Genomic DNA, 17,354 nt, shown 5'->3' with positions numbered 1-17,354 from the left:
TAGCTAGATAATAGCGGATGGTACGTGGCAGCATAGGGGCAAATAGCTAGATAATAGCGGATGGTACGTGGCAGCATAGGGGTAAATAGTTAGATAATAGCAGAGGGTATGTGGCGGTATAGGGGTAAATAGCTAGATAATAGCAGTGGGTATGTGGCGGCATAGGGGTAAATAGCTAGATAATAGCAGTGGGTATGTGGCGGCATAGGGGTAAATAGTTAGATAATAGCAGTGGGTATGTGGTGGCATAGGGGTAAATAGCTAGATAATAGCAGTGGGTATGTGGCGGCATAGGGGTAAATAGTTAGATAATAGCAGTGGGTATGTGGCGGCATAGGGGTAAATAGCTAAATAATAGCAGTGGGTATGTGGTGGCATAGGGGTAAATAGCTAGATAATAGCAGTGGGTATGTGGCGGCATAGGGGTAAATAGCTAGATAATAGCAGTGGGTATGTGGCGGCATAGGGGTAAATAGTTAGATAATAGCAGTGGGTATGTGGTGGCATAGGGGTAAATAGCTAGATAATAGCAGTGGGTATGTGGCGGCATAGGGGTAAATAGCTAGATAATAGCGGAGGGTATGTGGCGGCATAGGGGTAAATAGCTAGATAATAGCAGAGGGTATGTGGCGGTATAGGGGTTAATAGGATAGTATTTGCAGTGGGCAGTATAGGGGTTAATAGTAGGCGCCTTGCGGTGGAAATGTGGTGGTATAGGGGTTAATAGTAGGCCCCTTGTGGTGGGAATGTGGCGGTATAGGGGTTAATAGTAGGCCCCTTGCGGTGGGGATGTGGCTGTATAGGGGTTAATAATAGGACCCTTGCGGTGGGAATGTGGTGGTATAGGGGTTAATAGTAGGCCCCTTGTGGTGGGAATGTGGCTGTATAGGGGTTAATAGTAGGCCCCTTGTGGTGGGAATGTGGCGGTATAGGGGTTAATAGTAGGCCCCTTGTGGTGGGAATGTGGCGGTATAGGGGTTAATAGTAGGCCCCTTGCGGTGGGGATGTGGCTGTATAGGGGTTAATAATAGGACCCTTGCGGTGGGAATGTGGCGGTATAGGGGTTAATAGTAGGCCCCTTGTGGTGGGAATGTGGCTGTATAGGGGTTAATAGTAGGCCCCTTGTGGTGGGAATGTGGCGGTATAGGGGTTAATAGTAGGCCCCTTGTGGTGGGAATGTGGCGGTATAGGGGTTAATAGTAGGCCCCTTGCGGTGGGGATGTGGCTGTATAGGGGTTAATAATAGGACCCTTGCGGTGGGAATGTGGCTGTATAGGGGTTAATAATAGGACCCTTGCGGTGGGAATGTGGCGGTATAGGGGTTAATAGTAGGCCCCTTGTGGTGGGAATGTGGCGGGATAGGAGTTAATATTAGGCCCCTTGCAGTGGGAATGTGGCGGTATAGGGGTTAATAGTAGGCACTTTGCAGTGGGAATGTGGCGGTATAGTGGTTAATAGTAGGCCCCTTGCGGTGGGAATGTGGCGGTATAGGGGTTAATAGTAGGCCCCTTGTGGTGGGAATATGCACTGATACTTGTATATAGCTCTGTATAACTCCTACACAAAGATAAACACATAGATAAAGTCAGCTCAGGAGCAGCAATGCATTATGGGAGTTAGCAGAACACATCTGGTGAGCCAATGACAAGAGGCATGTGTATAGCTACCGAATAGTGCATTGCTGCTTCTGAGCCTACCTACATATGTTTTTCAACAAATGATATCAAGAAAACAAAGCAAATTTGATAACAGAAGAAAATGTAACAGCTTTATGTAGATCATGAAGGCTTCTGATCCTGCCTCAGTAGGATATAAAGGAGCTAATGTTTAATACGTGAGAGGTGTGAAGCACACAATCTGAGGGTTTTATTTAGACAGTCAGGTCCCTTTAAGGTACCGTAAAGCCGCGGCTGCGCCTCACATGATATGGAGGATGTTATCGGAACAATAATACTATGGGAAGATTTTTTCACTGACTGATGAATGTATCGGCCCTTTGTCTTGCACATTGCTTACATTTTCCCCTGAGTTTTGCCCGCAGCTCGGTTGGCCGTACGCGTCGGATTTCCTTTGTGTACCAGGTTAGGTAATACTGTTAAATATTTCCTTTACTCGTTTATGTTATTAAACCTGCTCGGAGGTTCATGAATTGATGTCGTTTTGATTCAGTTCTTGGCTCAGATGCGCTCATTAAACCTGCCCTGACTTGCACGTCACAGCGATGGGGAGAATGTGCACTTGTGAGTAGGACGGTGTTCAGTGCTCGCAGCTAAAAGCCAGCAGAATGACAGGAATGTGCCCTACGTGTGCCAGTCCTTACATTGTGAGAGCCGGACTGACAGACAGGATGTGGTAATCTCATTCTGCCAATTAACATCTTCTGCTCCTCTGTGGCCCCTCCGCACACTGAGCAAGGATGTGGGATTTACGCTTCTTGTGAAGAATCAAATTTTATAAAAAGCTGAAAAAAGAAATAAAACACTTTGGGCCAGATTACCAAGGGCGTGTTATGTTATGTGCAAGCGAAAAGGGGTTTATTGTGGCTGTTTGTGCGCTTCAGGTTTTTTGCTTGTATTACAAGCTGTAAGTAAACGCGATTGCTTGAGCGCAATTCAAGATAACGGTGTCGGGTTAGTGCATCCTCAGAGCTGTGTTTAACTGTTTTACAAAAAAACAAAAAGTGTCACAAAACATAAAAAATACATTACAAAGTACAGTTATTCCCATAATAACACCATCTAATAAATAGTATTCAATAAAAAAACTGCACATGAAGTTTTAAGGGCTCAAGGTCTCCGGTATTAGGAAAAAAGGCAGCCAAATTGCTTTTAACATTGCGATACATACAAATACATGTCTAAATATATGTAGATATGTATTTATCTATTTGCAGACATATATACACATAAACAAATAAATACATATATACACATAAACAAATAAATACATATATACACATAAACAAATAAATACATATATGCGTAAATTAAGAGAGAAGCACTCAACCTGTGAATGAACAATAGCATAATAGCTTGTTCTATGGCTAGTTACAACCCAAGCATAATAGCTTGTTCTATGGCTAGTTACCACCCAAGCATAATAGCTTGTTCTATGGCTAGTCACCACCCAAACATAATAGCTTGTTCTATGGCTAGTTACCACCCACGCATAATAGCTTGTTCTATGACTAGTTACCACCCAAACATAATAGCTTGTTCTATGGCTAGTTACCACCCAAGCATAATAGCTTGTTCTATGGCTAGTCACCACCCAAACATAATAGCTTGTTCTATGGCTAGTTACCACCCAAACATAATAGCTTGTTCTATGGCTAGTTACCACCCAAACATAATAGCTTGTTCTATGGCTAGTTACCACCCAAGCATAATAGCTTGTTCTATGGCTAGTTACCACCCAAACATAATAGCTTGTTCTATGGCTAGTTACCACCCAAGCATAATAGCTTGTTCTATGGCTAGTTACCACCCAAACATAATAGCTTGTTCTATGGCTAGTTACCACCCAAACATAATAGCTTGTTCTATGGCTAGTTACCACCCAAACATAATAGCTTGTTCTATGGCTAGTTACCACCCAAGCATAATAGCTTGTTCTATGGCTAGTTACCACCCAAACATAATAGCTTGTTCTATGGCTAGTTACCACCCAAGCATAATAGCTTGTTCTATGGCTAGTTACCACCCAAACATAATAGCTTGTTCTATGGCTAGTTACCACCCAAACATAATAGCTTGTTCTATGGCTAGTTACCACCCAAGAAGCAGCCTCCTTTTGCTCAACATGTGCCTTTCACAGAGAACTTTCCTGTAGCTTATCAGTCTGATCCTGACTTCACAGTACAGTTCAGCCCCGAAATACCAGGCAATCCCTCTCTAAACGAGAGAAACAGCAAAACCCCAGACGTTCGTTTTGGCCTATTTGAGCAAAAAGAGGCTGCTTCTTGGGTGGTAACTAGCCATAGAACAAGCTATTATGCTATTGTTCGTTTCCAGGTTGAGCGCTTCTCTCTTTTTATTTATGCAAGTTATGACACTTGGGGAAGTCTCCCTAAGTGTGATGCAGGAATCCAGACGTGGACCCGTTGCTCAGTGTGCCTAGAGGGATATGGCTGCACCTCACTGACGAGGCCCACAATAGGCTGAAACGTACGTCTGGGGTTTTGCTGTTTCTCTTGTTCAGAGAGGGATTGCCTGGTATTTCGGGGCTGGACTGTACTGTGAAGTCAGGATCAGACTGATATGCTTCAGGAAAGTTCTTCTCTGTGAAAGGCACATATTGAGCAAAAAGAGGCTGCTTCTAGGGTGGTAACTAGCCATAGAACAAGCTATTATGCTATTGTTCGTTCCCAGGTTTAGCGCTTCTCTCTTTATTTATATATATATGCGCATTGGATCTCTCTCTCGCAATCAGTTGTACGCTACTTGTAATACCAGACTGTATGTTATTCACTGTGTGAGGTTGTACCATAGATAACACACCCTGCGCTATCATTGTACGCTACTTGTAATGCCAGATTGTATGTTATTCACTGTGTGAGGTTGTACCATAGATAACACACCCTGCGCTATCATTGTACGCTACTTGTAATGCCAGACTGTATGTTATTCACTGTGTGAGGTTGTACAATAGATAACTCACCCTGCGCTATCAGTTGTACGCTACTTGTAATACCAGACTGTATGTTATTCACTGTGTGAGGTTGTACCATAGATAACTCACCCTGCACTATCATTGTACGCTGTTACGGTTACCCTTAGTCTCGCTGAGAGATGGACCGCTTAGTAGCCTGGATCCCTATTGCTAAAGAGGGGAGAAGCTGCTTTCCATAGTATTCTATATGAGTCTCGCAAATATAGAATAATCTCCCTTAGCTGCAGTACAGCTAGGATACCCTTCTGCCCACAAAAACGAGTCAACGCTGCGATTGAGGGTCAAACAAGAACTCAGGACTGGGATGCCCAGCCTGCTTTTTATTAAGGTTACATGCACACAGGGCACTCCCAGGGGGAGAGGGGGGGAAGCACAAAATCCCCCATCACACATTTAGATAGAGAGCACTGTCCTTTGACAGGCCACAATAGGATTACAGTACTTAAGATAACAAGTTTACAAGTTCATCTTATCAATTAGCAGTCTGGCTCCAGAGGTGATTAGACAATAGTTTCTAAAAGCTGAAAAAAAAGAGTTAACTCTTTATGAAATGAAACTTGTTACAGTTTTCTTGGAGCCCTTCTTAGGCGCTGGCTTGCTGGTTCAGGCATTGCTGCTGGGAAATAAGCTCTTCACAACAAAATAACTAATGCTTCTGTAACATTGCTCCCTTTCTGTGGAACACTCTGGCAGACACGGTCTGACCCCTTTTCGGGGCAGACTAAGGCTGTCCAGACCGCTGGTTATGCGGGGCTGAGGTCGGTTTGTCTGGACAACCCGTCGGCGTTGCCATTCTGTTTCCCAGGTCTGTAAGTAATGGTGAAATTGAAGGTTTGCAACGATAAGCTCCAACGTAATAGCCTGCCGTTATCTCCAGAGACCCGGTTCAGCCACACCAACGGGTTATGGTCGGTGACCAGAGTGAACTCCTGACCATATAAATAGGGAGTCAATTTCTTTAATGCCCACACCAAAGCCAAACACTCCTTTTCGACCGCTGCATAGCTGACTTCGCGGGGCAGGAGCTTCCGGCTGATGTAGGCAACTGGATGCTCCCCTCCATCTTCGCCTACTTGGCTGAGGACGGCTCCCAGCCCGAACATGGAAGCATCTGTATGGACGATAAAACGTTTGTTAAGGGCTGGGGCCGCCAAGACAGGAGCGTTAATTAGAGCATTTTTGAGAGCCTGGAAAGCCGTTTCACAGTGGGGAGACCACAGGACCTGTCGAGGTAAGTTCTTCTTGGTCAAGTCAGTCAGGGGTTTGGCAAGTGTGCTGTAGTCTGGTACGAACCGTCTATAGTACCCTGCCGTGCCCAGGAAGGCTAGGACCTGAGTCTTAGTGATGGGGGTGGGCCAATTGGCGACAGCTTCTATTTTGGCCGGCTCTGGTCGCTGCTTTCCACACCCCACCCGGTGACCCAGGTACTGTACCTCGGCCATCCCAAAGTGGCATTTTTCTGGCTTCAGAGTCAGGCCAGCAGCCCGGATCTGATCCAGAACCATTCCCACATGAGCTAAGTGGTCCTCCCAGGACTCACTGTGGATCGCTATGTCGTCCAGGTAGGCGCAAGCAAAACTCTGGAAGCCATCCAGGAGCCTATCCACCAAGCGCTGGAATGTAGCTGGGGCATTCTTCATCCCAAACGGCATTACCCTAAACTGATATAAGCCGAATGGGGTGACGAATGCCGACTTGGGGATAGCCTCCGGGGCCAGGGGAATCTGCCAGTAACCTTTGCAGAGGTCAATAGTGGTCAGGTAATTTCCCCTGGCTATACGATCGAGTAGCTCGTCTACCCTGGGCATAGGGTAAGCGTCCGTCACGGTATTTTCATTGAGCCTCCGATAGTCTACGCAGAACCGGGTGGTCCCATCTTTCTTGGGCACCAAGACAACTGGGGAGGCCCAGGGACTATCGGAGGGCTCAATTACCCTGAGCTGGAGCATCTCATCGATCTCCTTCTTCATTCCTGTCCTAACTGCTTCGGGGATTCGGTACGGAGCCTGGCGCAAGGGAGCTTGTCCCGGAGTATCTACCTGGTGGGTGGTTAAAGTAGTGTACCCTGGCTTCGGGGAGAAGGTGAGGTGTTTGGACTGGAGGAGTTGGTTGAGCTGCTCCCTTTCAGTGGGGCTAAGTCGGTCCCCTATCTGAACCTGCGCCACTATACCTGTGGGGAGGCTCTTTTCTAATAGGTCTGGAATGGGTAAACTGTCGGGGTCTTCCTGAGGGAAACAACATACGGCCGTCACGTTCTCTGGTCGCTCAAAATATTCCTTGAGCATGTTTACATGGAATGTCTTTCTAAGATTGTTGTCGTGGCAGCTAGCTATCACATAAGTGGTGTCTCCCCTTTTCTCTACGATCTGGTAGGGACCCTGCCAGGACGCCTGCAATTTGTCTGTCTTCACCGGCTTAAGTACTAACACCTTTTGTCCTATGGTGAAGATTCTCTTTCGGGCCCCCCGATCGTACCATACTTTCTGTCTTCTCTGGGCCAACTGGAGATTAGCCCGCACGGATTTGGCTAATTGCTCCATTCGGTCCCTGAGTTCCAGCACGTATGGCACAATTGGGACACCGTCAGCCTCCATCTCTCCCTCCCAGTGCTCCCGGATCAGGTTTAGGGGTCCCCGTACCTTTCTTCCGTAGAGCAACTCGAAGGGAGAGAACCCTGTCGTTTCCTGGGGCACCTCCCGATAAGCAAATAGGAGGTGCGGCAGGAAGCGTTCCCAGTCTCGGTATTCCTGAGTGAACGTCTTGAGCATTTGCTTGAGGGTCCCATTGAACCTCTCACACAGCCCGTTCGTCTGGGGGTGGTATGGGGAGCTTAGGAGGGACTTAATTTTGCAAACCTGCCAGAGTTGTTGGGTCAATTCAGCCGTAAATTGGGTGCCTCGGTCGGATAGGATTTCTTTTGGAAATCCTACCCGGGAGAACACCTGTACTAGTGCATTCGCTACCGTATCCGCTTGTATGTTGGATAGGGCGACAGCCTCTGGGTACCTGGTAGCGTAGTCCACTACGGTAAGAATGTATCGCTTACCGGAGGGACTAGGGGTAGCCAGTGGTCCCACTAGGTCAATAGCAACCCGGCTGAAGGGTTCCTCTACAATGGGCATATTTACTAGCTGGGCTTTAGGGTGATCGCCTCGCCTTCCTACTCGTTAACACACATCGCAGGTGTTACAGTAAGTTCTAACGTCAGCGTGCACCCCTGGCCAAAAGAACGTGTGGGTAATGCGGTGTAGGGTACGGGTAACGGCTAGGTGGCCTGCTAAGGGGATGTCGTGGCCTATTTTGAGGATTTCTTGACGGTATTTGTGGGGCACTACCAGCTGTCGCCTACGCTGTCCCCTTTTCTCTGTCCAGCGGTATAGTTTCCCTTTTTCCCATAAGAATGTTTCGTTATCTGCCCCGCCCCCTCCGGTCTCTGCTCGTTCCCGGTACTTTTGTAAGGTCGGGTCAGTCTTAGACTCTGCCTCGAAGGCATCTGGGGTGTCCCAGGGTATGGGGCATAACCTGTCAGGCAAGGTCGGGGTAGGTCTTACCTGTGTCTCCCGCACTGGTGAGAGCTCTCGCTCCGTCCGGGCTTGGGCCCGTGTAGTCACTGGGTCCGCCTCGTTGTTGCATACTGGAGCATAGGCAGAAGTCATGGGGCCCAAATCGTTGCCCAGTAGTACTTCGGCAGGTAAATTATCCATTAGGCCCACGTTCACAGCCCCCTTTCCCGCTCCCCAATCAAGATGCACTTTAGCTGTTGGAATTTTGTACACATCCCCCCCCGCCACTCTAACGGCCACAGTCTGTCCGGATCGCTTGTGCTCTGGCACCAAATGACTCTGTACCAGCGTGATAGTAGCCCCTGTGTCTCGCAATCCCTCGGTAGATCGCCCCTCGAGCCATACCCTCTGCCGATGGTGCTGGCGGTTATCTGAGGCAGCATATACAGGGTCTGCCTCGTGAAGCGGCCCCACATATCCCTCCATAGGGGCCTGTTGGTTAACACAGAGGGCCCGGGCCGGACGATAGGACCCAGAGGGGTAATTGTAATTCCTGGGTGTCTGGTGCGTATTAAGGGGGCAGCTAGCCATGAAATGCCCTGGTTGCTTGCATCGGTGGCAAGTCGGTCTGGGACGCTCAGAGCTGTTATTGGGTGGTCCTGAGTGTCGGACGGGCCCTGTGGGCACCGGGGCTCGGAATTCAGCACGAGGGGGTGCACGGTAAACCTCTCTGGGTTCGACCCGTGCTGGAGCTCGGTAGTTCATGGGTTCGTGAAGACGGGAGTCATAATGTTCATCGGCCAATTTGGCTGCTTCTTCTAAGGTAGAAGGCCGCCTGTCTCGCAGCCATTCCTTCCCTTGCTGTTCCATGCCATTATAAAAATGTTCTAAGAGAAACAATTGTAAAATTTCCTCCCCAGTCACCGCTTTACTTCCGCTCAGCCAGTGATTTGCCGCTCTCCGCATTCGGTGCGCCCATTCCATATGGGTATCGTTAGGCTTCTTTTCCGTGCCCCGAAACTGTCGGCGATACGTGTCCGGAGTTACAGCGTACCGTCGCAACAGTGTCTCCTTAACTAGCTCATACTGTGTCACTTCCTCAGCACCCAGAGTACGAAAGGCTTCCAGGGCTCGCCCGGATAGTTTCCCAGACAATATCGTGGGCCACTCTCTGTTGGGAATCTGGTGCAGGGCACATTGCCTTTCGAAGTCCGCCAAATATTCATCAATCCCTGTCTCGCTCTCTAGGAAGGGTCGAAATGCCGCATAGGGTATCTTGGGCCTCCCAGCATTTTCGACAGGGATGATTACCTGCGGGGCTTCAGCATTGCGGTGTGCGTTCGCTAGGTTGAGTTCGTGGGCTCGAGTCTCTCGTATATCCTCGTCCGCCTCCGCCATCAACTGCTGTACCAATTCCATGGAGGGGTTCGGCCCGTATAATGAGAGCCTTTCCCGAACAATCCTGGTTTTTTCGTCACTAATCGTGGTCGGTGTTTCCGCCATTGTGAAGCTCTGATCCAGTTCGGTCAATTCTGCGATCAGCTCTCTCCTCGGCCGGTTGCTGGCGTACCCCCCTCTGCTTTCAAGTAAATCCTTTAGGGTTGTACGCTTCAATTTTTCGTAAGCGCTCTCCATCCGTTCTGTACCTCTCCTAGGAAATCCAGGAAAATCCCGCCGCTGCCGCCAAATGTTACGGTTACCCTTAGTCTCGCTGAGAGATGGACCGCTTAGTAGCCTGGATCTCTATTGCTAAAGAGGGGAGAAGCTGCTTTCCATAGTATTCTATATGAGTCTCGCAAATATAGAATAATCTCCCTTAGCTGCAGTACAGCTAGGATACCCTTCTGCCCACAAAAACGAGTCAACGCTGCGATTGAGGGTCAAACAAGAACTCAGGACTGGGATGCCCAGCCTGCTTTTTATTAAGGTTACATGCACACAGGGCACTCCCAGGGGGAGAGGGGGGGAAGCACAAAATCCCCCATCACACATTTAGATAGAGAGCACTGTCCTTTGACAGGCCACAATAGGATTACAGTACTTAAGATAACAAGTTTACAAGTTCATCTTATCAATTAGCAGTCTGGCTCCAGAGGTGATTAGACAATAGTTTCTAAAAGCTGAAAAAAAAGAGTTAACTCTTTATGAAATGAAACTTGTTACAGTTTTCTTGGAGCCCTTCTAAGGCGCTGGCTTGCTGGTTCAGGCATTGCTGCTGGGAAATAAGCTCTTCACAACAAAATAACTAATGCTTCTGTAACATACGCTACTTGTAATGCAAGACTGTATGTTATTCACTGTGTGAGGTTGTACAATAGATAACACTCCCTGCGCTATCGGTTGTACTCTACTTGTAATACCAGATTGTATGTTATTCACTGTGTGAGGTTGTACAATAGATAACACACCCTGCGCTATCGGTTGTACTCTACTTGTAATACCAGACTGTATGTTATTCACTGTGTGAGGTTGTACAATAGATAACACACCCTGCGCTATCGGTTGTACGCTACTTGTAATACCAGACTGTATGTTATTCACTGTGTGAGGTTGTACAATAGATAACACACCCTGCGCTATCGGTTGTACTCTACTTGTTATACCAGACTGTATGTTATTCACTGTGTGAGGTTGTACAATAGATAACTCACCCTGCGCTATCATTGTACGCTACTTGTAATGCCAGACTGTATGTTATTCACTGTGTGAGGTTGTACAATAGATAACACACCCTGCGCTATCGGTTGTACTCTACTTGTAATACCAGACTGTATGTTATTCACTGTGTGAGGTTGTACAATAGATAACTCACCCTGCGCTATCGGTTGTACTCTACTTGTAATACCAGACTGTATGTTATTCACTGTGTGAGGTTGTACAATAGATAACTCACCCTGCGCTATCATTGTACGCTACTTGTAATGCCAGACTCTATGTTATTCACTGTGTGAGGTTGTACAATAGATAACACACCCTGCGCTATCGGTTGTACGCAACTTGTAATACCAGACTGTATGTTATTTACTGTGTGAGGTTGTACAATAGATAACTCACCCTGCGCTATCGGTTGTACGCTACTTGTAATGCCAGACTGTATGTTATTCGCTGTGTGAGGTTGTACAATAGATAACACACCCTGCGCTATCGGTTGTACGCAACTTGTAATACCAGACTGTATGTTATTCACTGTGTGAGGTTGTACAATAGATAACTCACCCTGCGCTATCAGTTGTACGCTATTTGTAATACCAGACTGTATGTTATTCACTGTGTGAGGTTGTACAATAGATAACTCACCCTGTGCTATCGGTTGTACTCTACTTGTAATACCAGACTGTATGTTATTCACTGTGTGAGGTTGTACAATAGATAACTCACCCTGCGCTATCGGTTGTACGCTACTTGTAATACCAGACTGTATGTTATTCACTGTGTGAGGTTGTACAATAGATAACACACCCTGCGCTGCGCTATCAGTTGTACGCTACTTGTAATACCAGACTGTATGTTATTCACTGTGTGAGGTTGTACAATAGATAACACACCCTGCGCTATCGGTTGTACACTACTTGTAATACCAGACTGTATGTTATTCACTGTGTGAGGTTGTACAATAGATAACACACCCTGCGCTATCAGTTGTACGCTACTTGTTATACCAGACTGTATGTTATTCACTGTGTGAGGTTGTACAATAGATAACACACCCTGCGCTATCGGTTGTACTCTACTTGTAATACCAGACTGTATGTTATTCACTGTGTGAGGTTGTACAATAGATAACACACCCTGCGCTATCGGTTGTACGCTACTTGTAATACCAGACTGTATGTTATTCACTGTGTGAGGTTGTACAATAGATAACACTCCCTGCGCTATCGGTTGTACGCTACTTGTAATACCAGACTGTATGTTATTCACTGTGTGAGGTTGTACAATAGATAACACACCCTGCGCTATCAGTTGTACTCTACTTGTAATACCAGACTGTATGTTATTCACTGTGTAAGGTTGTACAATAGATAACACACCCTGCGCTATCAGTTGTACACTACTTGTAATACCAGACTTTATGTTATTCACTCTGTGAGGTTGTACAATATATAACTCACCCTGCGCTATCAGTTGTACGCTACTTGTTCTACCAGACTATATGTTATTCACTGTGTGTCGTTGTACAATAGATAACACACCCTGCGCTGCGCTATCGGTTGTACTCTACTTGTTATACCAGACTGTATGTTATTCACTGTGTGAGGTTGTACAATAGATAACTCACCCTGCGCTATCAGTTGTACGCTACTTGTTAGACCAGACTGTTTGTTATTCACTGTGTGATGTTGTACAATAGATAACTCACCCTGCGCTATCGGTTGTACGCTACTTGTAATGCCAGACTGTATGTTAGTCACTGTGTGAGGTTGTACAATAGATAACACACCCTGCGCTATCGGTTGTACGCTACTTGTAATGCCAGACTGTATGTTAGTCACTGTGTGAGGTTGTACAATAGATAACACACCCTGCGCTATCGGTTGTACGCTACTTGTAATGCCAGACTGTATGTTATTCACTGTGTGAGGTTGTACAATAGATAACTCACCCTGCGCTATCAGTTGTACGCTACTTGTAATAAGAAGGGGGCGGCGTTGCACCAGCAGCTCTTGTGAGCTCCTGGTGCAATGTTAAATGCGAGGAGCGTATTGCTCTCTGCATTTAGCGAGGTCTTGCGGACCTGATCTGCAGCATTGGATCAGGTCCGACAGACCTTTGATAAATTGGGGCTTATGTGTAATCTGACTAAAACGTTTAATTTTGTACAGTGACACAACACTACATTCAGTAACTGTTGAAAATAGTGACAATCAGACCATCCTGGGAAGCAACTAAAAGAGGGAGCGTTCTCACGGTGAAAAGGGGCACAATTCCTCTTTTAGTTGCTTTCAAGGATGGTCTAATTGTCACTATTTTCAAACAGTCAGATTAAAATGATTCCACTCCCGTTATAGAAGGAGTTTTTTGGAGACAAATGTGCTTTCTGTTTGCTTCGCACTATTAACCTTGTCATGTCTGGGTATTAGCATTAGCAATCCTCACCCACACTCATTATATTTATCTGACCATTTATTTTACTTGATTGTGGAGATTATTTCCATGCTTAACATCCCGTTTACATAGTCTGTCTGGTCTCTATATTATTCCAATAAAGTTATTTGTTATGCATGTGTAGTATGCTGTAAATTTTATCAAATTCTTTCCTATTATTTTCTTACAAGAGTAAGGCTCATTAGTTGTATTTTTGTAAAAAAATAAATATACTAGATGTTAATCTACAAGAGGAGACAGATGCGCCACATGGCCCAATATTGTTTGATCCAATGTAAGAAGTAAACTCACATTTATAAAGGCACCTCAATTAGTGCTGTAGAAGCAGTCTGGGATCTATAACAGTCACCCAGAAGACCAACCTCCCGAGTGAAGTGTGAAATCTGTATTAAAACGATATAAAAGACACAAGGTGCCTATATGGCCTAGTATTGTTTAGGCAATGAAGGATGTAGACAAGTATAAAGAATTGTACTCACAATAGTTGTAGCATCTCCATTGTTGCTAACAGAGCAGGATGGGATCAATACAGTCACCCAACAGACTTGGTACAAAGGCACTCAGAATAAGACATTAATCCAAAAAATCCAAAAGGGCCCCAGGTGTTCAAAAGGGTCCAAGAATAAGGCAGCAAGTGGTCAAAGTAAAAAATGACTTTATTAAAATGTTTTAAAATCACAAACGACGCGTTTCTCATCCTATGGCTGTTTCATCAGGCTTCCTGAGAAACGCATCACTCTCTACTTATACCATATACTACAGTTAGTGGTGTCTCTAAGGATTGACAGGCCTTCTGCTACCCTATTTATCATAACATTATCTTTTTCCTCAGGACTCTAATATTGTAATATTAGTATTAACATTTTTAGGCGCCCCCTCACAAGTTTGGTATATCAGATGTTAACAACTCAATAGGGATGCTCTCTCTAGTTTCTAGTGGCAGCGGTTTTGGGAGCTTGCTCCTCAGGCAGACATGGCTTGAGATCTTGTGGAACTTTTGCAGTGGGGACTTGAAGATTTGGTGAGGCTTCTTTGTCTCTTAAATCATGGGTGGCTTATGCCAAAGTATGGGAAGCGTAGCACCACTTCTTATGAGAGGAAGAAATTAACGATGAAAGTGATGAGAGGGTTGGGGTTTTGCTAAAACGAATATGGGCTTGGAGAGGAGAGGGATTGTCCAATTCTGCTGTGGATAAGAGGTTGTTCTCTTTTGTACACTTTTTGAATGGAGGTGGTTTTGGGTGCAGGGTCTTCGGTGAGGGCAATCTTTGGTTGTTGAGTATTGTGACAGACCCCTCTGTCAGTACTGGAAGGGTTAACTTTGTTCAGCTTTGAGAAGCTATTTTCTAAAGACAGGTTTTCTGGCAGCATCTATTGTGTACTGTAATTAGGTTTATGTGATAACCATTCACATTGTTTAATCACCTCCAGAGAGCAGACTTCCAGGTGATAAGAAGGACTCCATTGTTTTCTTGTGTTTAAATTGTTTATTTGGTTAAGTAATGTAATTCTATTGTATCATGTCAAAGGGCGTCTTCCCTCTATCTAATGTAAAATACTCTTCCAACACCCCATCTGGTCTCAGACCTGCATAAATACTGGGCATATAGCCCTCAATAAAGTACATTCTGTTTTTACCATCAAGATGGAGCCTGGTCTCATGTTTGGGGGGAATTAGCTGGGTTTGTGTGTGTTGCTGATCCCACATTCAGGGCATCTTTCATCAGGTATTAACCCTTGGAGGCCTAGTTATCAACGTGTCTACTTTACCTGCCTTTGCCGGTCCAATACGCCAGCCTAAGCTTGCCTACCTTCGCCGCCGCGGGCCTGCAAAATTTCGCCTAAGTTATCAAAAAAGCTGTCAAGAAGCCACGCACCAAGTACGGGGCGATGAGCAGCGGACTGTGAGAGTTATCACTCATCCGATCTCGCTGCTCTTCGGCTTTTTGACAGCTTTATTGCTGGCCTGTCACTAAGCACCCACACTAAACTACACTGTTCTACCCCCTATACCGGCGCCCCCGGAGCCCCCCGCAACTAAATAAAGTTAGTAACCCCTAAACCGCCGCTCCTAGACCCCGCCGCAACTCTTATAAATGTATTAACCCCTAAACCACCGCTCCCGGACCCCGCCGCAACCTACATTATACCTAGTAACCCCTATCCTGCCCCCCTATACCGTTGCCCTCTATAATAAAGTTATTAACCCCTATACTTCTGATCCCGCACCTCGCCGCAACTAAATAAATAGTTTAACCCCTAAAACGCCGCTCCCGGACCCCGCCGCAAACTATATTAAACTTATTAACCCCTAATCTGCCCCCCTACACCGTCGCCACCTATAATACATTTATTAACCCCTATCCTGCCCCCCACTACACCGCCGCCACTGTAATAAATTTATTAACCCCTAAACCTAAGTCTAACACTAACCCTAAAACCCCCCTAACTTAAATATTAATTAAATAAATCTAAATAATATTTCTATTATTAACTAAATTAATCCTATTTAAAACTAAATACTTACCTTTAAAATAAACCCTAATATAGCTACAATATAAATAATAATTATATTGTAGCTATCTTAGGATTTATTTTTATTTTACAGGTAACTTTCAATTTATTTTAACTAGGTACAATAGCTATTAAATAGTTATTAACTATCTAATAGCTTACCTAGCTAAAATAAAGAGAAATTTACCTGTAAAATAAAAACTAACCTAAGTTACAATTACACCTAACACTACACTATCATTAACTAAATTATTCCTATTTAAAACTAAATACTTACCTGTAAAATAAACCCTAAGATAGCTACAATGTAATTAATAATTACATTGTAGCTATTTTAGGATTTATATTTATTTTACAGGTAACTTTGAATTTATTTTAGCTAGTTAGAATAGTTATTAAATAGTTATTAACTATTTAATAACTACCTAGCTAAAAGAAATACAAAATTACCTGTAAAATAAATCCTAACCTAAGTTACAATTAAAACTAACACTACACTATCAATAAATAAATTAAATAAATTAACTACAAATAACTACAATTAAATACAATTACATAAAATAACTAAAGTACAAAAAATAAAAAAAGCTAAGTTACAAAAAATAAAAAAAATAAGTTACAAACATTAAAAAAATATTACAACAATTTTAAGCTAATTACACCTAATCTAAGCCCCCTAATAAAATAACAAAGCCCCCCAAAATAAAAAATTCCCTACCCTATTCTAAATTAAAAAAGTTCAAAGCTCTTTTACCTTACCAGCCCTTAAAAGGGCCTTTTGCGGGGCATGCCCCAAAGAAAACTGCTATTTTGACTGTAAAAGAAAAATACAACCCCCCCAACATTAAAACCCACCACCCACATACCCCTAATCTAACCCAAACCCCCCTTAAATAAACCTAACACTACCCCCCTGAAGATCATCCTACCTTGAATTGTCTTCAGCCAGCTGACCCACCGATGGAACCGAAGAGGAGATCCGGAGCGGCAGAAGTGATCCTCCAAGGGGCGCTGAAGAAGTCTTCCATCCAATGAAGTGATCCTCCAGGCGGCGCAGAAGAAGTCTTCCATCCGGGCGATGTCATCTTCCAAGCGGCGCTGAAGAAGTCTTCCATCCGGGTGATGTAATCTTCCAAGCAGGGTCTTCAATCTTCTTTCTTCAGGATCCATCTTCATCCTGCCGACGCGGAACATCCTTCTTTCCCGACGGACTACCGACGAATGAAGGCTCCTTTAAGGGACGTCATCCAAGATGGCGTCCCTTCAATTCCGATTGGCTGATAGGATTCTATCAGCCAATCGGAATTAAGGTAGGAAAAATCTGATTGGCTGATTGAATCAGCCAATCAGATTGAGCTCGCATTCTATTGGCTGATCAGAACAGCCAATAGAATGCGAGCTCAATCTGATTGGCTGATTGGATCAGCCAATCGGATTGAACTTCAATCTGATTGGCTGATTCAATCAGCCAATCAGATTTTTCCTACCTTAATTCCGATTGGCTGATAGAATCCTATCAGCCAATCGGAATTGAAGGGACGCCATCTTGGATGACGTCCC

Source organism: Bombina bombina, chromosome 1, assembly GCF_027579735.1.
Source record: "Bombina bombina isolate aBomBom1 chromosome 1, aBomBom1.pri, whole genome shotgun sequence".
Lineage (NCBI taxonomy): Eukaryota > Metazoa > Chordata > Amphibia > Anura > Bombinatoridae > Bombina > Bombina bombina.
The sequence above is the reverse complement of the archived record's forward strand: the minus strand, read 5'-3'. Positions refer to the sequence as shown.